Source organism: Protopterus annectens, chromosome 2.part0 (genome assembly GCF_019279795.1).
Source record: "Protopterus annectens isolate FY-2018-M chromosome 2.part0, PAN1.0, whole genome shotgun sequence".
Classification (NCBI taxonomy): domain Eukaryota; kingdom Metazoa; phylum Chordata; order Ceratodontiformes; family Protopteridae; genus Protopterus; species Protopterus annectens.
The window spans coordinates 835594684-835619500 of NC_056728.1; positions in this window are offsets into that span (position 1 = coordinate 835594684).

Consider the following 24817-nt stretch of genomic DNA (forward strand, 5'->3'; position numbering starts at 1 on the left):
CAAGACTCAAATCTAGAGAGCAGGAAGAGCCAATTAAAAGTCCAGAAAAGCAGTCAATGACCTGAAGTTGGAAAGGTGCTACAGTCAGGGAGAAGGTATGCAGTTTAGAACTTTCTTGTTTCAAAAATTGCAAATGGATAGCTTTGGGATTATTGGAGGGAAAAATGAGAAAGAAGTGGAAACCCCCCAGAATCTGTAGTGTAGGGCAAAGAGAATTATAAATACAATGCATAAGGCATGAGGCTGGTTAGATGGTTTACTGCAGGTCTTTTTTGTTTTAAACTTTACAGTCAAAATCAGTGGGTGCATGCTGCCACCTAGTGCTGAGAGGAGGGTGGTACACTGGAAGAAGAAGGTTCGTGGAGACTCAAATCTACAGAGCAGGAAGAGCCAAGAAAAAGTCCAGAAAAAAAATCAGTGACCTGAAGTTGGAAAGGTGCTACAGCTATGGAAAAGATATGCAGTTTAGTACTTTCTTATTTTAAAAATTGCTAAGGTATAGATATGGGATTATATGAGGGAAAAATGACAAAGAGGTAAAAAAGTCCACGGAATCTGTAGTGTAGAGCAGAGAGAATAATAAATACAAAATGTAAGGCATTAGGCTGATTAGAGGATTTACTGCAGGTCTTTTTTGTTTTAAACTTTACAGTCACAATCAGTGGGTGCATGCTGCCACCTAGTGGCGTGAGGAGGGTGGTATACTGGAAGAAGAATGTTCATCCATGCTCGAATCTACAGAGTGGAAAGAGCCAATAAAATGTCCAGAATAACAATTTATTCCAACAAGTTGGAAAGGTGCTGCAGCCAGCGAGAAATTATGCAGTTTAGAACTTTCATACTTCAAAAATTGTCACAGGTAGACAGAGGCACAGTATACTAAACAAGACATATGTCATGGCAAACATCACTTACAATGTGTTGATGGACAAACACACTCGCCGACTAGCATTAGAAATGGCCTAGGGCACATCGGTAGTGTTCGCCAATGTACACCCATGTTGTGGAATACACTACCGATGTTGGATGAGGCTGTTGTAAGTAGTTCACATCTGAACATAATGCAACATGGTCAGATAGGTTCATAGGTACATAGGTTTATACTAGGCTATCTTCCCTAAGGCAGGTATAAGCCTAGCACAGAGTTCATTGGCATACACCACCCCTTATATGGAAACAGTACTGTGCCCATTAGTGTGTCATGCCTCTCTCCAGCAGTGACACCGTGACAATCCCCGGGTTAAACGTATGACCTTCCATTCACAGGCCAAGATACCTCTTGAACACAGCCAGCAAGGTGCTCTGCCTCACATGGACCGGGATTGTATTACACAGCATAGGGAGTCTCTGGGTGATAACTTCATCCCTCCAACATGTCCAACATACAACCCTGCTAAGGTGTAAGTCACCTGCACTAGTGGTTCAGGTGGATCTGCTGATTCTGAGGTGGAGCATGTCCATTAATCCCTGTTTGGACATGTCCTCGCATGTCAGACACATGTCACCTCTAAGCAGACAGTATGTGAGTGAATAGAGTGGGAGTGTCTTCAATCTGGCAGCATATGACAGCTGTTGGGGTTCCTTGATCCTTTAGGTGGGGGACATTCAGGGTATCTGCAATTGCTGCAGATGTTGGGTGACATACAGCCAGAATAGGGCATTTGACTCGATCACCGGTCTGATAAGTGAAGAGTACAGGGGAACAATGACCCACTAGATTTGGATGTGAATCCCATCCTGAGCAGGTGGGCAATGTAGAAGGTCTTTCTAGCCACTTTAGCAATGTGAGTCTCAGAAGAACGGCGACTGTCAACCTGGGTCCCCAGGTCCATGATAACCTTCTCTGTGCTTAGAGGATTGCCACCTATATGGTAGCTTGGGGTCACCTTGCTTTTCCTGAAGGGTATGTCTACACATGTTGTGCACTTTGACTTCAGGCCATGGCCCTGGCACCAGCTATCAGTTACTGTGAGTCCCTTCTGAAGGATATCCGTGTGTGATGCACTGTCCACCATGGTGCCCAGTGTGCAGTCATCTGCAAACATTGTCAGCCAAAGTCCTCCCATGTTGGCCTGTACTTCTGGGAAGTACATGACAAACAATGGGGCCAAGGACTGAGCCCTGTGTGACACCACCTGTGACCAGCCTGGAGTCTAACATAGTGCCAGCAACTCTAACCCTGTGGGTCCCATCCTTAAGCCAGTTTGCAACCCATCTTGTGACATATGGGTTTACATTTCAGTTGTTAGGGTTTTCAACAATACCTGACTGGGGTATTGTGTTGAAAGTGTTTGCAAGGCCAAGGTAGGCTGTATGGACTGCCTTTCCCCAACAATGGCCTAAGTGACCAATTTGAAGATGTCAACCCAGTACAAAAGGCATGATCTGCCCTGACCAAGCCAAAATGGGATGGGTACAATGTCTGCATGTCCCCTATATCTTTGTTTATGAGCTCAATTATGATCCTCTCCATAGATTTGCAGACTACACTTGTTAAGCTTATGGGGCAGTAATTACCAGGGTCTGTAGAGGCACTGCCTTTGTGCAGATGTGCACAACTGGACCCTAACCAGGCTGTTGTGCACACTATGGAAATGTAAAGCGGTGATAGGACTAAAGCCCAGGATACTGACCACCACAGTGAAAGTACTGAAACACTACACTATACAGTGCTACAGTGTTAAGTCAGTAAGAACGGATGTTGACAATTGTGTGCAAAGTATCCCATGCAAAACCTGCAGGCACAGTATACTCCCTGTTTTGTTCACACAAAAAGCATTCGGACAGTAACTACACAACATGGCAGACAACACACAACCATAAACTGGAGGTATTTGTTGAAGGTCACACTCATCCACAAATGTGATGGGCTGCAGAGTTCAATATATGTAAAGCCCACACTGGGCATGCTCACACACTTAGATAAATGAGACATCTTTCACACAACATGCCATGGGAAGGCTGAACTGGGCATGCTCACACACTTGGTCCAAATGTTACTCCTAGCAACTGTGAAAACACACCAGAGGATGCTCATTCCCCTTTCTAGACACTGATCATGTAAGCACCCTATAAGTATATCGGAGAAAAGAAATCTCTCAGTAATCTGAATAGCGTGCTCCGCTAATGCGTTCATCTGTAGTGTCATAACATAGTTAGGTAGGGGTTTGAATCCAGCAGGTGGCAAGTGTGTGTGAAGGAGGGTAAGTGTGTGTGTATGAAAGAAACATCCCTTTTGGCAACTGGGAAAATACACCACAGGATGATCATTCCACTTTCTAAACTCTGATGATGTCAGCACCCTATAAGTATATCAGGGGAAAGGAAACCTCCCAGTAATCCGAATAGCGTGCTCTGCTAATGCGTCCGTCTCTAGTATCACAACCTAGTTAGGTAGGGGGTTAAATCCAGCAGGTGGCAAGTGTGTGTGAAGGGGGGTAAGTGTGTGTGTATGAAAGAAACATCCCTTTTGGCAACTGTGAAAATACACCACAGTGTGATCATTCCACTTTCTAAACTCTGGTGATGTCAGCACCCTATAAGTATATCAGGGGAAAGGAAACCTCCCAGTAATCCGAATAGCGTGCTGCGCTAATGCGTCCATCTCTAATATCATAACATAGTTAGGTAGGGGTTTGAATCCAGCAGGTGGCAAGTGTGTGTGAAGGGGATAAGTGTGTGTATGAAAGAAACATCCCTTTTGGCAACTGGGAAAGCACACCACAGGATGATCATTCCACTTTCTAAACTCTGATGATGTCAGCACCCTATAAGTATATCAGGGGAAGGGAAAGCTCCCAGTAATGTGAATAGCGCGCTGTGCTAATGTGTCCGTCTCTAGTGTCATAACCTTGTTAGGTAGGGGTTTGAATCCAGCAGATGGCAAGTGTGTGTGTGAAGGGGGGTAAGTGTGTGTGTATGAAAGGAACATCCCTTTTGGCAACTGTGAAAATACACCACAGGATGATCATTCCACTTTCTAAACTCTGGTGATGTCAGCACCCTATAAGTATATCAGGGGAAAAGAAACCTCCCAGTAATCCGAATAGCACGCTGTGCTAATGCGTCCGTCTCTAGTATCATAATATAGTTAGGTAGGGGGTTGAATCCAGCAGGTGGCAAGTGTGTGCGAAGGGGGGTAAGTGTGTATGAAAGAAACATCCCTTTTGGCAACTGGGAAAGCACACCACAGGATGATCATTCCACTTTCTAAACTCTGATGATGTCAGCACCCTATAAGTATATCAGGGGAAGGGAAAACTCCCAGTAATGCGGATAGCGTGCTGTGCTAATGCGTCCGTCTCTAGTGTCATAACCTAGTTAGTTAGGGGTTTGAATCCAGCAGGTGGCAAGTGTGTGTGAAGGGGAATAAGTGTGTGTGTATGAAAGAAACATCCCTTTTGGCAACTGTGAAAATACACCACAGGATGATCATTCCACTTTCTAAACTCTGGTGATGTCAGCACCCTATAAGTATATCAGGGGAAAAGAAACCTCCCAATAATCCGAATAGCATGCTGTGCTAATGCATCTGTCTCTAGTATCATAACATAGTTAGGTAGGGGTTTGAATCCAGCAGGTGGCAAGTGTGTGTGAAGGGGGGTAAGTGTGTGTGTAAGTGTGTATAAAAGAAACATCCCTTTTGGCAACTGGGAAAACACACCACAGGATGCACATACCCCTTTCTAAACGATATCACAATTATGTATGGCTTTTGATTACAGACATGCCACGTGTGTTTTGCCCACACAGAATGCCCATGTGTGTGGGTTGTCACTCACAATAATGCAAGACATTGATTAAACCAGTTATGGCAATGCACACATGATGTATGTGTGTACCAAATACACATATGTACCTGTGACCTTCAATAGTTACCATGTGTGATGCCTGCCACATGTGAATACATGGTATTTGCACAGAGTAACATTATGACCGTGGTCTTCTGTGCAGGTGCAGCATGTGGGATGTGTACATACAGTGTGAGATGTAGATGCTATCAGCCTAGTAGTGAGGGATGCACACCTGGTCTGGGGCATATAGTCTACATGTTGTTGATGTACAGGGGCTGCATGTTTTCACCTGTTGTGGGAGTGGTAAGACAGTATTCCATAGCAATGCAGTGACTGCATGCTAAGAACCATTCAGCTAGGGTTTTGTAGCTACACGAAGTCATTAGCATTCAGTAATTTGTCAGAATCCCTGGTGAGGGTCTGATGCCAACCAAGGTCAGGGGTCTACCAGCCTGTGTCACTTGCTCAGTGATCCCTTCCATGTTCCCTATCATGTATCCCAGTGAGGGACATCCCACATCAGCTGTGGTGGCATGGACAATGACTGAGTCATATGTGTCCATGCATCTGACTGACTTGTATGTAACTGTACCATAGAGGTGACTGCACATGCTACCATAGTATTGAGATTACATTGGTGATTAACAGCACATAGGGACAATGGTGATAAAGATACATAGGTCCATAGGTTCGGACAGGGATGTCTGCCCAGGGCATGTATCCACCTAGCCAGAATGTGTGTGCCTTTCAACATGCATTGTGAATCTGTCTTGCTATGCCCTTTTCCAAGGTTAGTATACTGTGCCTCTGTCTCACAGTGACACATAAGTGATACCCAGGGTAACCCTACAATGTCACATCCTGTCATTAATATCACTCTTGAAGATAGTCACTGAGTCAGTCTGCCTAACCTCTATTGGGATAATATTCCGGAATGAAGGGAGCCTCTGAGTTGTGAATGTGCCCCTCCAGCATGTCCTGTGTATATCACTCCTGAGGTTCAAGTATTTCCAGTGTGTATCCTGGTGGGATCTGGATATTCTGAGATGCAGCATGGCCATTAACTGAGGGTATGACCTGGCCTTCTATGTCAGGCACAGATTGCCTATGAAGAGGCAGTATGTCACTGAGTAGAGCTGCTGTTACTTTAACCAGTCAGTATGTGGCATCTGTTTGAGCCCTTTGATCCCCTTGTCGAGGTACATATGTGGTATCTCCAGTTGCTGCAGGTGTCTGGTAAGGTGCATGCCGAGAGGTTCATCATAGTCAATTATGGGCATGATGAGGGATGAGTAAAGGGGCACAATGTCCACCCCTGATCTACATGTGGATCCCATGGTGATGCGGCCCATATAACATGCTTACCTAACCACTTTGTCCATGTTGTTGTCAAATGGAATGCTATCAACCTGTGCACCCCAAGGTCCATAATTCCTTCGTCTGCACTTAATGGATTAACACATATGTGGTACGTTGTGGTCACTCTGTGTTTGACAAAGGGGATGACTATACGCTTTCTGTCATTCACGTTGAGGCCATGGCTGTGGCACAAGTCATGTGTTTCCAAGAGTCCCTTTTGGAGGGTGCGTGTGTTAGCTGGTGAGTTGATTATGGTGTCCGGTTTGCAGTCACCAGCGACTTGCTGTGCCACAGTACTTCCATGTTGGCCTGTACCTATGATAAATATATAATGAAGATGACAGCTCCCAGGGCTGTGCCTTGTGGGACACCACTTGTACCAGGTTGTAGGCTGACATGGCTCCAGCAATTCTACCATGTGTGTTCTGCCCTTGAGCCACTGTGCAATACCCATAGTGACATAGGGGTTAATATGTACACTGGTGAGCTTCCCTAGAATGCACAACTGGGGTATTGTATCCAAGGCTTATGCAAGGTTCAGGTAGGCTGTGTACACCTCCTTCCCCTTGACAGTGGCCTTGGTGACTGTTTCAAAGAAATCAAACTGGTTGGAGAGGCAGGATTTGTCATTGACAAAGCCAAACTGTGTATGGTGACATGTCTGTAGGTCCACAATATCTAGATATGTGAGGTTCATGATGATCCTTGCCATAGCTTTGCAGACAAAGCTAGTCAGACATATGGGTCGAGTAATGTCCAGGATCCATGAAGGAACCTGAATGTTGAGGGACCACTGTTGCTGTATGCCACTCTCTGGCCACATACCGTGTATTAAGGCTGGGATTGAACAGTGGTGTTATGTCTGGGTGTAGCTCTTCTCATGCTTCATGTAGGACACAGCCTGGGACACTGTCTGGTCCCATTGATGCAGTGTTTATTGCTTTGGGAAGGGCATCTCTTACCTGAGCATCTGTGGTGTCAGGGGGCGCAGCACTGTGCCACGAGACATATGTGCCCTTTTGGTGTGGTGGGGGGAGAAGGCAGCATTGAACCTGCCCACTAGGATGATGGCAATGTCTGCATGTTTTGTATTTTGTGTGACATCTTGGATTACCTCTGAGCATATCTGGGTAGTACCACCCAGGTTACTAACATAACTACAGGCAGCCTTGTGATTATCCTCAGTGGCTTGTGGAACCCTCTCTCAAAGATGGCCTTAGACAATCATATGGGTGCCTGTAGTTGTCTTCCAATACTCATCAGTGGTGCCTTCACATTTTGGGAGGTTGTTGTATCATGTAGTGGCGTCATCCTTCTATTGTATAGTGTGTTTATGGCAGGTGTCCGGCACCCAGGACATCTGCCTTTGGAGAATTGGGTCATGCTTTCATATGGCTTCATGATCCATGCATTCCTGAATGTGTCCATAGAATGCCTTTATAGAGGTATCTGCAGTCTGGTCCATATTGTCAACAGGCCTTGGGCCTTTGACGGTTTCCACATCATTTATGAGGGGTGTGAACTTGCTTGACATGAGCTGTTGACAGACGTGCCGCCCTCCAGACAGAGCACGGTGAGGGTCACAGTTAGCTACTTGTCGGGTGATAGCATGTGCCACATAACACAGGCACACAGGTCACTCCACAGCAAGTACAGCTATGAGGCAGACATTGTCCATGCTGGTGCAAACAACCTGAGACATACCTCCCTGGACCACATGGCAAGAGACACAGAGGGGCTCTTACAGCACCCTCTCAAACTCAGGGCTCCCACACAGCCTTCATGCTGACACAGGACAGTTTAGATTACTCTGCAAACACCATCATACTGGGTGACGTTAGCTACCCAAACATAGACTGTGAACATTACACAAGCCACAATACCCAAGCTCTAGGGTTCACATAGATCATACATTCTTTGGCTATGGAACAGGTAACCAACCTTCCCACAAGAGGGGAAGATATACTAGACCTGATCATCACAACCATGAGTACAAACAGCTCACCACTCGGAGTATGTCCCTCATTGTTGCAATCAAACCATATACTCATCACACTGGAGTACTGGATCCCCCACATATGCAAACCTCAAACACATTGATGTGTGTGTTGGAAATGTCCCTATTAACAACTGTGACAGTACAGTACAGGATGCAGATTCCCCTTTTGAAACACTGATGATGTCAGGACTGTATAACTATATTACCTGTGGTAAAGTCCTCCAGTAATTCGCATAGCGCGCTCTCCTAATGCGTCTTTCTCCAGTGTCATAATGTAGTTAGGTAGGGGTTTGAATCCTGCAAAAGGAATATATGTGTGTTTGTATGAGTGGGGTTTATGTGTGTGCACTATGCTGGGTGGGTTAACTGCCTTTTGACAACTGGGAGAACACACTACAGGGTGCACATCCCTCCTCCTACACACAGATGATGTCAGCACCCTCTAAGTACAGCATTAGTAGGGATTTCTCCAGCTACTGCAAATAGCACACTCTGCTAATGTGTCTGTTTCTACTGTCATAACACAGTTAGGTATGGGTTTGAATCTTGCAAATGGAAAGTATGTGTTTTACTGTTGGTGGGGTTAGTGTGTGTGCACAATGATGGGGTGGGATGTGGGTTTTGCCACATGGGGCTATGCACTGCAGGGTGGTCATTACCCTTCACAAGCAGTGATGTTGATAGCACCCTATACAAACAAAACTACAAAAGAGAAGGTGGTGGTACCAATAACACATGTAAGGTAACACATCTTCAAGTAATGTCCACAAAACGGAGTAGGATAATCAAACAATTCTTTTATTCTATACAGACAACATGACAACAGACAACTGCCAGTACTCAGTATAGTGTTACATGCTACTGTAACATGCACATGTACCCAAATATACCTAGATAGTGCTCTGAAGCCTGAATGTGGCAAGTGTGTGGATGTGGGATGTGTCTGTGTGTGCATTTCCATATGGGAAACATGTTTGATGTGGCAATCAGGGTACTACAGTACCTGATGCACATTACATCTTTCAACCGATGAGGTTGTCTGCACCCTGTGAGTACAGGTAGAGAAGGGGACGCCAGTAGTAAACAACATAGTGCACTTCTCAAATGTGTACCTGTCATGTATCAACAGCTACTCATGTAGGGTGATAAATAATGGGAATGGCAGGTGAGCGTGTGCATGTGTGTGGGTAGCAGGGTGTGTATAAATGCATGTGTGACAGAACAGTTACATATAGCTGAATCTACGTAACAGCACAAGATGCGCATTGTCATAGTCAATGTTAGCATGTGATGGTGTGCAGCTGGTACACTTTGGTAAGTAGTATGGGTGCATATAACAATTGAGGACAGTCATACAGTTACTGCAGCAGGACTGCTGTGATATACACACAATTATACTGGAACAGTGAACAGTTACCAACATGTTACTACTTATACACATCTATGTAGTCACCCTGTGCATCAGCAACGTGTTTACCTTTACCTGCACTGATGTTGTAGTATGCAGGAGGTGGCACAGTGTCATCATATGCACAGGGTGTGGGTTAGGTATGCCCAAGCCAGCCACTGGTAACACCAATTGACATGTGTGTGTATGTGTGTTTGTGAGGGGCAGCAGTACAGGGTGGACCAGTGTTGGTGCAGTGTGTGTGTGTATGTGTTTGCCCTAGGTGTTAGGTTTCTGCATGTGTGTAAGCACGCACACAGTCCCACATAATGGCTGCCATGTACAGGGTTTTGTGGACAGCCACAGACTGCACCTGTCAGGTCATCCAGATCAGTGTCTGTGGGCACGGACACGGTACCTGTGCCTGGCAGGGGTGCTACAGGCCGTATCCGGTACTAACCCAGACTGGGTACTGTCATCGGAAGCAGGGGTGTGTTGACTGGACACAGTTCCCTGTTGGGACTGTCCAGAGCCACGTGCACGTGGTCTCCTGGGGCGTCTTGATGACGGCACAGACCCAGCATTGCTGGGGCTGGTGCTGGCACTTGAGGTGCACGAGTGGGCCTGTTGTCGTCTGCGGCCACTGCCAGATGGTGCTGTTGCTGGCATACGGCCACGTCGACATTGCAAACGCACACCATGGCCCTGGCCCATGGACATCTGGTTGTGGAGCAGCTGTTCTATGCCCCCACAACGTCTGTCAACGACATCTGTGAAGTTACGGATAGCATTCGCAATGTCACGCATGCCATCTGTCATGGCTGTGTGACATTCTCTCAGCTCCCTCAGACCCTGTCTGGTGTACCTTTCCATACGTGCCTGTGCCTGCATGACAGTTCAAAACATAGTGGAGGTTGACATACCTCCTTGGGCACGTCGGCCAGAGGCAGTACGGCCACGGATGCCCCCACGAGAACCCATGGGCGACTGTCTGCGTGGTACCATTGGAGGCCCCTGCTCATGGCTGCCTTGTGGGGATGCATGTACCACAGGTACCACATTACCCTGATCTATGCCCACTGCAGACTGTCCATCACCTAGGGACAATGGTGACAAAGGATGTAACGGCAGGATGACTGTGCGCATTGACGGGGTTGAAAGCTGTGTACTGTCAATTGGCTGACCAATGGTGGACCCAGACACACCTTCCTGCACCATTACAGACATTTCATCATCATCAGTACCTGGGGCACAAGATTCAGGTTCCCTGCTGCAGGTCACCAGAGCAGCACCAGAACCTACAGGAGGAAAACATGGAACACAGATTACAGTCTCCATACATATTTGACAGAGATGCATTTCAATACTAATGCACACATTCAGAAATGGACACATGCACTCATGGACACTAACACGCATGCACACTTGGGCACAGGCTCGCTTGCACACATGCACACCCCACAGTAAACACAAACATCAGTACCGTGTTACACTACTCAATCTACTACAACTGTATTACGGGTATTGTGAACACAGTCACCAGCAAGTCTACTACAGAGTTACACTACTCTTCCTAGTTTTCTAAATTGCTTTACAGATAATGTTAAAAAGACTCACCAGCATGTATGGCCTGCCTCGTTGCTAGATGGGAGGGACCTGGAAGTGTGAAGAGAGTAATGTCAGTGGGCACATGTGTGCCATTTGTTTGGCACATGATACAGTACAGTAGTACACTAGTTCCCTTATACACATCAGCTGCACATAATGTCTGTATATATATCATGATGACAGATACATACCACATGCACACCTTATGCGTGCATGAAGTAACAGTGTACAGAACAGTCATATGTACATACCAGGGGTTAACTCTAATCTCACCCTTACCTCTCTTCAAACGACAACGCAAACTGTACTTCCCAAACCACTGGCTTTGTTCTTCTTGGAGTACAGGCTAACGTCCCTCTCCCTACCCTCTCTTTACCTTTAACCCCTCATTGTGCATAGAAACTAGCTTCTACCCTGTTTCTTTCACCTTGATGTCCTTCTATGCTCTGACCTACTTCTCCCATCCCTCCCACATCCTCTTGACTGTCTTCCTTCCTTTCCTCACTTCCCTTCTTGACTCCTGCCTCTTCCATATCATTGTATCTTTCATACTCCTTCTACTTCTCTACCCTTCTGAGCCCTAACTATTATGTATCTGGCTTTTGCCTTATTGCATAACTGTTATGCTTTAGGTAGGATTGCTTTTAAACCAACGGTATATTGTGTATGACTCTAAACTGTTTGAGTTCCTTACATGTATGTTGATTTAGTTAACAGGCTGGTGTACAATCCTATCATGTTGGCTGTCTGTATTAACAACTTGTCTGTCTGCCTTTATTACGTTATGTGTGGAGCTTTTCTCCACAGGCCTCTACTGAAAATGGACATATATCCAGCTAGACTATCTGGGTCAACAAATGTAAAAGTAATAACAATAAATGAATATGGCATCTTACCTGCACACTCAGTGTGTTGCTGCTGTGTGGATCCAACCTCCATCATGATGCATGGGTGTTGCTGTTGTTGTTCTGGGGCTGGATCCACAACACTTAGCAGTAGCCCCTCCTGTCTGGTGAGGGGGGGATGTGTGGCCACCCCCCCCACCTGTGGCAACCTGTTCCCTGCGGATATCTGCAGCACGCTGGCGGACATTTCTTATCAAATCACTGCAGTGATGTCTCACCTGCTCATATGTCCTATCATGCATGCCAACATCATTTATCCTGCTAACGAGGTTTTGCCACAGTGCAGACCTCTCCTGCTGATTCTGGGTGGTGCGTGAGAACAGGATGGCATAGTCACGCACCAGGCTCTGGTGAATCATGTCATCCTCTGCAGCAGAATATGATGGGTTCCTTTTTGGAGCCATGTCAAGCTGGAAAGGTACACAAACAGGTTATCAGCATAGTATCTCAACAATACATGGTACACATTCTATACAGGGAGTATTAACTTCTACTTATTACTGCTTGGTTAAAACTTGATTACAGTGTAGCTATCATTCTATGTCATTTGTACTAAGCACTTGGCCTTCAGACCAGTTGTTTTACATTAGGGAGGTTGGTGGCAAGCACTGTGGTGGCAGGACACATATCTTTCATCCATTGATGTTGGGCCCTGCTGATTGAGGGCCCAGTGTACAAGTGTATTAGTTCTGGTATGGGCAGTTGGCCTTCAGGCCAGTTATTTAACATTAACAAGGTTTGTGGTCTGCACTCGTGTGTGACAATAGGCTGTACTCTGCCATTCATAGCTGGGGACATCTGGTTTCAGGTTTATAGTGCCTGCATATCTGAGCTGTATCTTACTGACATTGCTACACCTTGTTTGCTGTAGCAACCACTACATCCAGGCCTCCTGGATCTACCTTTGTTTATATGCTTGTTATTTGTTAGCTTGTTATTTCACTGGTATGCTACTTCCACATAGTACACAGCTTGTCAACACGTCTGTGACTCACTACTGATATCTGCATTGCTTACTGTACGTATTTCCATGTTACACATGACAGCAAGTGACTGCTTCTCATTGTTGCATTTACTTAATTGTGACACATTGCACTTAGGTTACCTGGCACTTGCTCACTGACGCTTTTATATCAGTCAGCAGTTGTAGGTAATGTCAGTACACCCTCACTCCCCACTGTACCTTGTTTTCAATCATTAATTATTACAGAATTCAGAATAGTATTCTAGCATGTCCAGAGGTCAGTTGTCAGTTCCCTCCCCAGTCCAGCTGGTGAGTGTGGTACTCCAGAGACAATGTTGGAACAGATGCATGTACACAGACACCCCCCTCATCCTAACAACAAATTCAAACTCATGTGAGTGATGCAACCATATACCGAACTGGAGGCTAGGCTCTGTCTACTCAATACCGCCATAACCAGTCAGGTGGCCAAGGAGACCACACACTACACTTCCAGTCTCACATAGACCTACCACAACAGCGGACCTAACACATGATCACACATAAACATACTTGTAGGCTCGGACCACAGCTATGCCTATGCAGCAGAGACCTCCTAAGCAGACATCCATGCAACCACTACCACGGAAACGAACATGTGCAACACATATCACACAAAGCCAATGTGCTGAACACTCACAGCCATTAACAGTAAACAACACACCTCATACACCTGTACTAGGTGCCTCTATCATCAGGCACACTAACATCACGTTCACCAGGCTTAATGAGGTGAGGGTCACGGTGTGCAGCCTGTCGGCCACTATGACCTGCCACATAACACAAACACTCAGGTAACCCCAAGGCAAGTACAGGTATGACTCAGTCACTCTCCATGCTGGTGTGAATGGCCTGACACATTCCTCCCTGGACTACATGACATGAGACAGTACAGAGCTCTCTGAGCACGTAGCCCAAGACAGTTTGACCCTGACCTTGAGTAGCATCCTACCCTCACCTAGAACCATGCCACAATATCAAGGCACGATGATCCCTTCCAACAATTGACTGACATACTGGTGTCATTCACAGGTGTGCCAATGCCTGCCATCTTGGGGTGGTATGCTTTGCTAGGGACAGCTTGCACCTGTCACCCCTGTCCCATTGGAATTTGGCGGAGACTCTTGCTACACCCATAGTGCCTGTATTAGGCAAGGCTCATAAGGCAAACCCACATCCATTTGTATCACAAAGGATGAGGAAGTGAGAGTGATGCTACTCAACACCAGAAGTCTAGACCTAAGGATGCACACACTCAAAACCCTACTTGACATGCTGGACATCGATATCTGTGCAGTAACATAAACCTGTTTCAGGTTTCACAGGAGCACACCAGTACTACCAGGTTATAGCTGTTACCATTCTTGTCGGCCACAACACTTGAATAAAGGAGGGGGAGTATCAGTATTCAATGCAGATTCCCACGCCTCCACATTGGTGGCACAGTACAACATAGGTGTTAGGCCATTGAGTACAGAAGACGTAGTTGGGGACCTGGGGTAGAAACATGGTAGCGGTCTGTCATTTGTCAACCACATGGCCAATGTGGATTGAAAGACATGTTATATAGCCCAGCTAATCATGAGGGATTCACATGTATGGCAGGGGAGGTCATTGTGCCTCTTTACTCATCCATCATCAAGCCTATAATTGCGTACAATGCACCTTTTGGGATGTACCTAACCAGACACCCACAGCAACTGGTACAGGACAACAGTACCTCATCAAGGGGATGCAATGGCTCACACAGATGTCATATGCTTCCCAGGTAAAGTAAATCCCGCTGGACTCAGTGGCTTATTGCCGGTTCAGAGGCAATCTGTGTGTGCCATATACAGCCATGTCCTACCCAGCAGTAATGAACATGCTGCACCTCAGGCAATCAGAGTCCCATACAGCCACATGCTCAGGAGAGCTGGACCTCAGCACTGACATCCATGGACATGCTGGAGGGGCATATTCCTGACTGAGAGGCTCCCTTCACTCTGTAATGAGCTGATACTACAGGTTAGGCAGAGTCCCTCATTGACTCTCTTCCATAGGAATCTGGATGACTGGATGTAGATCATAGTTGTACCCCAGGTATCACTTCTATGTCACTGTTAGACAGAGGCACAGTATACTAACATCGGACAAGGGCATAGCAGCATAACTTGTAATTGGGTGGTGAAAGACAAACACATTCTACTAGGCTTACCAATGCCCTAGGGCAAATAGCCTAGTATGAACCTATGAACATGTGTGTACTGCTATAGTACTTCTGCCATATGTTGCATGTGTGTGTGTTGTGGGGGATGCACAGGTAATGGCCGGATACTTCTGCACAGGCGACACATCTGACACATTCTGGGTGTTCATCCCTACATACTGGATGTGTGTTGCCATCCAACCCAACCCTGTGATGTGCACACATTACTCAGCCTGGATTTACATATCTGAACAACACCACAAGCACAGTACACTACCTTGCTATGTATGCATTTAATTACACAGTTATTCAGTAGTTATGACAGTGATGCTATCCATGCAGCCCATTGTGCCAGTGGTAGCCACAACACACACCGCCAGCACCTTTGCATATGCTTACCACAGACATCCCACATACTGCATGTACTGTGCACACACATATCTAACCCAGAACAACTGCACACCACTTATTAATCATGTCCAGTGGAGTACAGATACAGGCATATTGTATAAAAATAGTAGGAGGCTACTGCAGCACAGGGCAGATTCACATGACAGCAAGGCATCTGTGGTCAGCAGTGTTAAGATGCTTCACATTCACCACATGCACAGATATTGGCAACATTGTTTCAGACAGTTTAGGTGCAGGTCCCCCCCCCCATTCTCCTACACATGTGGTATTAGTTATCCCAAATGACTGTCACCTCCGTATCCTCTAACATGTCCAGGTGAGAGCCACCTTCATCATTGCAGAACACATAGCATCACTGTTACGAAATGGTATCCCTGGATGTGTGCTACATTCACCCCTGGAGGACATAGCACCACATGACAGACTGATATTAATCCCTGGCCATACTACAGGATATGTACCTGAACAGTGCCATACATACACAGTGTTCCCACACCATTGAGGAGGAACCTCTACTGACCCTGGGAACTACTGCATCATATGCACAACTGGCCTTGTGTTCTAGGCTATGGAAGTGTTAAGTATGGGTAACATGTACAGCAATATTACATATGTTTATATTTCAGGACTATGTACACACAACCTATCTCATGCACATACCTATAGATAGTGAACTATGATACATTTGGAGGTGTCACAGTAAACGCAGTATTAACCTGCTACTTTGCATTACCTGTGTTTGTGGCAGCTGTTGGTGTGTCACTGGTGCTGCTTGAAGTTTGCTGCTGCTGCTGCTGCTGCTGGTGGTTTTGCTGCTGGCTGTCTTTATTTCTGTTTTGTTCTCTCTCTGTCTCTCTCTCTCTTTCTCTGTTGGTTTTGTGCAATGAATGTATTGCATGAGTGTAGTGTGGGTACTCATTGCTTTTGTAGGTATCTGCATAGGTCCATGTGATGGCCTCTACACCAATTGTAGGACAGCATTTGCTAATTGCATGCAGCCAGGTGTGTACTGATTGCATGTCTCACTGTGATTTCAGGACACTGCTATAAAAGATAGGCGTTGCCCTTTCAGATTGTAGGGCGTGGACTATGCTGGTATGCTGTTGACAGTGTTCTGTGAGTGTGAAGGTTAGTACATCTCCCATGCTTCATGCTGTGTTGTAGATTCAGGTTGCTGCATTTCTCTTGCCTGTTCCCTGTAGTGAGGGTGTATGCATACTGACACCTACAACTATATGTCATATGTATTGCTATATAAATATATATATATATATATATATCTGTGTACATATACATACTTTCATATATGTACATTAGCTGACATTATTGGGTACAAGCTAACAATTAGCAGGGCTGTTTCTGTTAACACTACACTAGTATGGGAAAATCCAGTAATTGGGACTATAAAAGTCTTCCTGACATGCTTTAGTTAGTAGTCATACTATATTGCCTTTATCTTCATTCCTACTATTACATGTTCCACTTATTTAGCACTATATTCCTGTATGAGAGTCATGGCTTAGTGGTAGGTCATACAGACTAGTGTTACAATGGTCTTGGGGTAGGGCCTACTAGTATGCTTATATTCTGCTTGTGACTTGAGTATAGGGCCTATCAATCAAAGTGCTGGAGGCACCTTTAAGCAGTTAAAGGGGTTAGTAGGTCTCACAGGAGCCAGGCTGTGTTGCAGATTCTGGTTGCTGCATTTATCTTCACTGTTTCCTGTAGTGAGTGTGTATGGATACTGACACCTACAACTATATTTCATATGTATTAATATATATTTATATATCTGTATGTGTAGATATACATACCTTCATATATGTACATTACCTTACTTTATTATGTACAAGCTAACAAGTAGCAGGGCTGTTTCTGTTAACACTGAACTAGTATGGGAATCCAGTAATTTGGCCATTGAAACTCTACCTGACATGCTTTGGATAGTACACCTCCTATATTGCCTTTATACTGATTCCTACTATTATATGTTATATTTATTTTAGCACTGCATTCTTGTAAGGCAAGCATGGCTTAGTGGTAGGTCATACAGACTAATGTTACCAAGTTCCTGGGTTCGAGACTAACAGTGGGAATTTATTTTTCTTTGCAAACTTTCAAACTGAGTACAGGACCTGTCAATCAAAGTGCCATAAAGGCACTTTTAAGCACTTTAAACCAGGTCTGTGCTCGTTTGCGCGGAGCTCACGCATGCGCACTGGCAGTGAGCTCCGCTAACACAAGCGCTCACCCGCGCTAATTTCTTTGAAAGGAAAGAAAAAGGGGTGACAGGAAAGTGGTGAAAAGGGGTCACAAAGAGGGTAAGACAGTAGGGAAACAAGCGTGGGATTTGCAGGAGGGATGTAGGTAAGGCCCATAGATGCCCATGTCTTTGGCAGCAACAGCTGTGCATTTCCATGTATTTTGGTGAGACATTGGAAACCTTTCACCCCTGAAAGAGGTGTCAGGACAACATTAATATTTGTTGTGGAGCCAATTGTAATTAACTGTTTCAATGTCAAGCAGACATGTGTGCGACATGGACAGCTATGTATAGGGCGTAATTTTTTTGTGGGTACAGAGTGCCCTTCAGGTGAGAGTGGTATGTCAGGTGAAGGAAGTCGGTATAGCTGGGGAGGTAGGTTGGGTAGGTTAACAGACAAGACAGACAAGACGCATACAGGGACGGTGTATGACACACGTGGGGGGGGTTACACAATTGACGGGGAAGGAGGTTGGGATATCCGAGATGCATGAGCCCACAGATGGCAACAGTGGAACTGATATCCCCACCCATAGGCAGTTGCCACTGTTCCTTCACAGCCCAGGATGGGGCTGTGCTGGGGGCTGTGTAGGCAGGGCAACGGCCGGGGCCGTTAGCTGTGCCACACGAGCCTCAAGCTGGCGTAGGGGCCCAAGAACGGAGTCTTGGATCTCTCTTCGCACCACAGACCGGACACCTTGGAGGGTGAGTGGACGAACCCCTCCGGCCACACTTGCAGAGGGGGGACCGGCCCCATCTCCTGCAGCGCTTCCACCCGAAGGTGGCACAGGGCCACCGGAGGGGGGTCCGGCCTGGGCACTAGTGCCAGGTGCAGGTGCCAGCTGAGGTGGGAGAGGTGGGTCCGCTGGGGCCTGCCTTCCCAAGCGTTCTAGGTTTGTGAGTTGGTATGTTAGTTTGGGTTAGTGGCATTTTATTCCATTCAGATTAGTTGTAACAGCATGCATTGGTATTCCCATCAAACAAACACCCAGATATTAACACCATTGAACAAGGGGCATATCAATATCACATGCATTATTTGAACAGAAATACACAGTCAAACAACATGCAGGGTTGATTAATGGCAACAGGCCATCAAATTTGCAGGTATGAACAGGGCACATGCACGAACAGACATGCATATATTTTTGGAACGGACAAATGTCCATGATTAATGAAATGTTCACATACCATTATATAGTGGGTATTGTTATATGGAATTATAGGGTTGGGTGGAGATAGAAAGTGATGACACATTCATATGTTACACATTGATTTACATTTGTAATAGGTACACAATTAAGTTGGAGCTGATGTTTCAAAATAAGTTTTATTTGACCATCATGCTAGACCTGTTACAAATACATCACTATCCTACTTATTTTGAATTTGATCAGATACATCATCCTGCTACACTTTGATGACAGGACAGGGGACAACTATGGCTGTTTAGTCTGTCAAATAATCATTCATTCTATCTGCAAATTGTTTACTGTGATCACCATATACAAAATTTGGCCTAGACATTCCAGATTCTGACACACTCAAATCAGTTTGGGATATTAAGTTGTACTTCCCACATGCATTTAGTTCTGTAGAAACACACTGGGGCTAATATATTCAGGAGTTATTACTACTTTATTTATTCATACATGACCCTTTCTGTCACTCTCACACATCCTGCAACTTCACAGTTCAGGTTGCTACTTCTAGGCTTTGTTTACATGTTAGACTGGTGGTGATTCAAACACTTTCCAACAGCCTCACTTCTGTCATGATTCAGCATTTCAACAGGGGATATATCTCACATGTGACTACCTCAGATTCTGAAGCTGTACTCTTGAGACTACTGCAGGTTACACTATTTTAATTAATGGTGGGACATCTGTATTACAGCACTGTTTAATTCTATCAATTATATTTCCAGTTACACTTGCATACTGATGAACATGTTGCAGCCATACCTGCAGACTTTCAAATCTTGCTTGCACATTATATTACTTTTAATCAATACACTGCAGTGTTCTGATACATGCTACAGTATAATATTTATTTACAAGTACTGGGTGGGGTTACTAACCTGCATGGTGGCGCAGCCACACCAGCCTACGGCCATGCATCTCGCGGTTCATAGAGCGGACACCTGCAGCTGTAATACGAAAGAAGTAATATTGGACTACACATCTCCATAGTATCAGCCAGTTGAAATCCTTACATACATAAGTAAAATGTAACTTACTCAGTAATGGGGCGTTGGGCATATCCCGGGCCTCCTGGATCCATTCGGTCAACTGGTCTTGCTTGCGTCGCTTCAGGTCTGCATGGTGGTGACGGACCTGCTCACCAGTGCGTGGAATGCCAGTAGCACTGGTCAGATCACGAGCCAACTGGTCCCATGCCTCTGCCCTGTACGCTCCCCATGAGACCTGGCCCTGCATGAGTTGGGCCTCGTGATGATGGACAAGGAGCCAGACCATGTATCTGGACTCCTCAACGCCCCAACGCTGTGCTCGAAAGCAATGTCCCTCACCTACTCCACTCATTCTGACTGCAGGTCTGTTCTACAATCATTTCTGCTGTGTATTCCCGCCTATGGGGCTTATATATGCCTCTTTTCCCGCACATTTCTCTGATTGGCCATTTTGGAATTGTATCTACTTCACTGAAAATGCTTTATCATGCTCCATTCTGGATTTTATCACATATATATGCTATTTCTGCATTTCTAGGTACTGCTGTCATGGCTTAGTGGTTTAGTACCTTGACTCTAGTGCATGGTATCCTGGGTTCAAATCTGGCAACTGATTTTGATTTTCCTTACAGAACTGAGTTGAGGACCTGTCAATCAAACATGCCAAAAGCACTTTTAAGCACTTTAAACCAGGTCTGCTTTCGCTTGCTGAGCTAACACATGCGCACTGGCAGTTAGCTTGTGGGAGCGGCGCAAACGGTGTGCTGGGATAAATCTTAATTGGCTAGTGACACACATGTTCAGCTAAGCACAGCTAGTTGCAAACAGTTTCAGCCTATTAAACCGGTGCTTAGCAACGGGCATGCAGTTTGCAGCTTGTTAAACAGTACTCAGCTACGGGCAGTCTCTCACAGCAGCTTAGCTATCAGTACATTTCTGACTATTTTTATTATTGTGTTACTTCAAAATATATGCTCCATTTCATTCCATTTTACAAAAGGGTATACATTTACATTTGTACAATACTGTCAGGGCCTTTTAGTGCTTATTTACAAAAAAAAAAAGGTTGTTGTGGGGGCTCGAACCCTGCCTGCTCTTAGGCCGGCAACTCTACCGCTAAGCTATTACTTCTTGGCTTACTCTGCATATTTAGTTCTTATATCCTTTTCCACTGACTGCTAACTGCAATTGCGCTAGTAGCACACCAGCGCACACAGTAGCAAACATTTACGGGTTTTAAAAAAAAGGTTTTAATTTAATTTTATAACATCTCTTCACTTTATACACTGATGGTCAGTCGGGGCATGTGTTGTGTAGTGTGTTTATTCACATTTCCATGGCCTCTCGTGGCTGTTTACTTGCAGCCACTATAGTCTTCCGGGCGTGTCCGCTTGCAGGGCTTAGCCTACAGACACGCCCCCTACTCTCTTACACGGACCGTGTAAGAGTTACTGGTGTGATTCAGCATGCCTCATGCACCTCATGCATATGCATGACATGCTGACATCACACCGTTTAACTGCAGCCTCCGTGTAAGAGTTATAACTCTTACACGGAGGCTTCGTGAATCTGGCCCATATTTTTGAGAAAACACATTGTCAGAGATCAGCTTTTCTGACAGTGTGAACATCCATTATTTTATTTGGATCTTTGTATTTTATGTCATATCCTGTTTTTCCATGCAGAAAAACATGTCATTGTTCTTTAAAAGCAGATTTTGCATTTTTGTTCTTGCATACATCCTGTTTTGAGTCTGTAAGGAAATAATGTCCATTCTTTAAAAGCAGATTTTGTATTTTTGCTCTTGCATACATCCTGTTTTGAGTCTGTAAGGGAAGAATGTCCATTCAGCAGATTCCTTTTCCAAGCCATGGTCATTTAGTATGACTGCTGATCACATATTACTTAAATTTTGTTTCTGCATTTAAGCAAGCCTTTTCTTTCAGCATATTTACAACATAATTAATTTCAGATTTATATTCATAAAATCTAACACTCCCCATTAGTAGATGTCAGACATACCCCTGTTGAATGTTATGCAGATAGGTAATATGCCATATGAGTCACCCAGTATAACTGTTTGACAGGAGCAAGTACGATCACATTACATGTGTCCCAAGGGGCAGGATAGCATAACAGTATGCTGCTGTAGGCCCAGGGCCAATAGCATACTACCTGCCTATGACGCAATGCACACACACACATGTACTCATTGCAATACCAACTATGTGAGGTGGAATGAGTGTGCCACTGACTGTGTGCAAGGTCTGTAATGGTGTGATTGCTCAGCATGACTTTGTGTCTGTCATGGTAGAGTGTGTCCTTGGTGTGAGGCCAGAGAAAGATGTGTCAGGCATTGGGATACAAACATACTACATTGCCATATGTTGTGCTGTGGTTCCCTGTATGTGACTGCGGTGTAGGTAGGGTTATGGCAATAAAGACTAGGGTGCATTACCAGTGAAATATGTACTGTGCATTGCATGCATTGCATGGGTTGACAATGTTCCCCATACATTACCTTGATACAAACTCCCAGTGTGAGGTTGTGCATTGGACCTCAAACAGTGTGCCGACTGCTGGAGTATACTAGTTTGTTGTATGGAGTGTGCCAGGCACTGTCACACAGTTGTTGGCTGAGCACTGATATGTGGTCATTTACATGTGTATCCCCCAATAGACAGACAGATTCTATATATGGCAGTTCAGTGATATCACTACAGTAGAGTATTATGTGTGCCATATCATTTGCTCACATATTTTTCTTTTCCTTCCATGGCGAAGGTGCACCAGTGCAACCCCACGTACTCTGCTGCAGAGGAAGAGGAGATACACCAGAGCCTGGTGCGGGATTTCACCATACTCTTTTCCCGCACCAGCCAGAACCAGCAGGAGAGGGCTGCACTGTGGCAAGACCTTGTCCGTCGGGTAAATGACATAGGCATGCATAACCGGACATATGAGCAGGTACGCCATCACTGCAGTGATTTAATTAGAAATGTCCATCAGCGTGCGTCTGATATCCACAGGCAACAGCTTGCCACAGATGGTGGGGTGGCTATACACCCCCCTCACTAGACTGGAGGGGCTCCTCCTAAGCATGAGGACTTGGAGCATGCAGGTAACATGCCATATCTATAGTTGACTGTTCTCTACCCTGGTAGTTTATGCATGTGTGTGGTGTGTACTGTGTTTGTAGCTGTTATCCTGGTAATTATTGTGCAAGAGTGATATTCTCAATATCAGCAGTAGACCTGTGAAAGCCAACTGTTGTACTACTGAATTGTATCATACTCACAGTATCAATGGCACAGTTGTGCCCACTGACAATAAATGTCTTATTTGTGCAGGTCCCTCTGGTGTAACAGTAAGGCAGCCAATCCATGCTGGTGAGTGTGTAATAACAATACTTTTAATACTAATGATAATAATAGTAATAATACCCTCAAACAGTATTGATATGTGTTTGATTGCAGGTGTGTTTGTGTCTGTGTGTTTGTATCTCATGTACTGAGGAGTGTGCATGTGTGCATGTGTGCATGTGCCCATGTGCGCATGTGCGCATGTGTGCATGTGCGCATGTGTGCATGTGTGCATGTGTGCATGTGCCCATGTGCACATGTGCGCATGTGTGCATGTGTGCATGTGCGCATGTGTGCATGTGCCCGTGTGCATCTGTGGTAACATTGTGTACACATTGTAAACTGTGTTTCCTGTCTTCCTCTCACAGGTTCTGGTGTTGCTCTGGTGGTGTGCAGCAGGGAACCTGAATCCGCTGCTGGGGATAGTGATAATGATGATACTTGTGTAATGGCACAGGGAGGTGTGCCAGGGTCCATTGTTGGTCAGCCAATCAACAGTACACAGCTGTCAACCCCGTCAATGCACACAGTCATCCTGCCAGTACATCCATTGTCACCAATGTCCCTAGGTGATGGACAGGCTACAGTGGGCATTGACCAGGGTAATGTGGTATCAGTGGCACATGCATCCCCTCACTGTAGCCATGGCCAGAGTCCTGACATGGTACCACACAGGCAGATGTCCAGGGGTTCTCGTGGGAACATACTTGGCCGTACTGCCCTTGTTAGACATGCCCACAGAGGTCTTTCAACCTCAGCTATGTTCTGGGCTGTAATGCAGGCACAGTCACATATGGAACGGTACACCAGACAGGGTCTGAGGGAGCTGAGAGCACATCGCACTGCTATGAATGACATTATGCGTGACATTGCGGCTGCCATCCGTAATTTCACCGAGGTCATTGACAGACGTTGGGGGGACACATTAGATCTGTTCCACAACTACATGTCCATGAGCCAGGGCAATGCAGGACAGTTGAGGCATCGATGTAGACATATGTCAGCAACAGCAGCAGCTGGCAGTCGTCACGGATGACAACAAACCCGCAGCTGCTCCCATAGTGCCAGCACCAGCCCCAGCAATGCTGGGTCTGTGCTGTCATCAGACTGCCCCAGGAGACCACATGCATGTGGCTCTGGACAGTCCCAGCAGGGACATGTCTCCAGTCATCAACCAACTGCTTCTGATGACAGTACCCAGTCTGGCTTAATACCTGATACTGTTCGTAGCACCCCCGCCAGGCACAGGTACCGTGTCCATGGCCAGAGACAGTGATCTGTATGACCTGGCAGGTACAGTCTGTGGCTGTCCACAAACACCCGTATATGGCAGCCATGAGGTGGAACT